Source organism: Adiantum capillus-veneris, chromosome 9 (assembly GCF_014529385.1).
Source record: "Adiantum capillus-veneris isolate H3 chromosome 9, ASM1452938v2, whole genome shotgun sequence".
NCBI classification, from domain to species: Eukaryota; Viridiplantae; Streptophyta; class Polypodiopsida; order Polypodiales; family Pteridaceae; genus Adiantum; species Adiantum capillus-veneris.
In genome coordinates, this window is record NC_140939.1 from 46,380,968 (window position 1) to 46,382,444 (window position 1,477).

General features: G+C 38.9%; 1 pseudogene; it reads left to right on the forward strand.

Annotated features, from left to right (window-relative positions):
• Positions 1–448: 448 nt before the first annotated feature.
• On the forward strand, positions 449–1,089 carry LOC147450443 (uncharacterized; annotated as a pseudogene).
• The last annotated feature ends 388 nt before the right edge of the window (positions 1,090–1,477 follow it).

Here is a 1,477-nt window from a genome sequence, read left to right on the forward strand (position 1 = left end):
AGCACCCAACTAGCTGTGATGTCAATGCAAGGCAAAGCATGGATGACTGGTAAATTTGTTGAAGCTTGGCTTGATCACTTCAAAGCTACATTGCCATCTCCCCTTACACAAACAAAACTTCACCTACTTATAGTAGATGGCCATGGAAGACACTCTTGGTTGGAGTTGGTTGAGAAAGCATTTCAATGAGGACTAGATATAGTCACCCTTCCATCCCACACCTCTCATAAGCTACAACCTCTTGACGTAGCTGTTCTCAAGCCCTTCAAAAGCAACTTTCAAAAAGAAATAAATCTCTAGCAACTAAGAACCTTTTTCACTGAAGCCACAAAAATTGAGCTAGCAAGAGTAGCCTCTCATGCTTTAAGCATTTCTTGCACAAAAATTAGCACAAAGCTAGGCTTCTGAGCCACAAGTAATAGAAATTTTGTGCATGCCATCTAAGTACATGGATGTACACATTTCAAGCAACACAAAAAAAAAGAGCCAAATTGTAGTTAGGTGCCATGCTTGGAAGAAGAGCTAGATTATAGTCAAGTGCCATGCACTCCAATGGATGATGTAGCATGTGATGTGGCAAGTGTCTTGACTACTTTAGGAGCTGACCTACCACCTCCTCTGACGAACCCTAGTGTGATTGAAATCCTCAAAGTGCCACATGATAATCTCAGAATAGGGCAAGTGCAAGGAGAGGCCTTCGTGGACTACACCAATTCTCTTATCCTTACATCATCTCAATACATTGAAAGCATGAAGGCAAAGCAAGCCAAGAGAGAGCAACTAGACTGTCTTAAAGAGGAACATCAAAAGAAAAAGGAGAAAAAGCATAAGGAGACTATGGAATTCAGTCTTTATCAAAAGCAACAAAAGGAAGAAAAGAAGCTAAAAGGGATAGCAAAAAGTTAGTGGGATGCTCAAAAAATCCAATTTGAACACCAGCTATAAGCTATCTTATGGGAAAGAAAGACTCCCTATGCACGACTACATCCTTCAAACATCTGGCAAAAAGCTCAAAGGGTAGCACACTTACAAGCACTTTGCTTGAAAAAAGCATCAAGGAAAGACACATGTTTACAAGATCAACCCTAAATGTAGATTTTCAACTCAATTTAAATCTCAGGTTTTCGTCAAGAACAAGCTCAACTTAATTTGAATCTTAGCTCAACTTAGAATCTCGACTCGATTTAAATCTCAGATTTTGTCAAGAACAAGCTAAAGCTCAACCCTCAATACATTTTTCCTCAGAAGTTTTAGAATTGTAGCTCAATTTGTATCTTAGATTTTGTCTCGAGCTCAATCCTAAACATATACAAACTTATTACAAGAACTATTCAATGTTAATTTTTATACTCGAGCAAAATGTTTGTGTGTGTGTGTGTGTGTGTGTGTGTGTGTGTGTGTGTGTGTGTGTGAAGGGGACGAGGAATCAGCTCAATCAAGTGAACAAAAGATAAGAAATTTTGTTCCAACACACTCG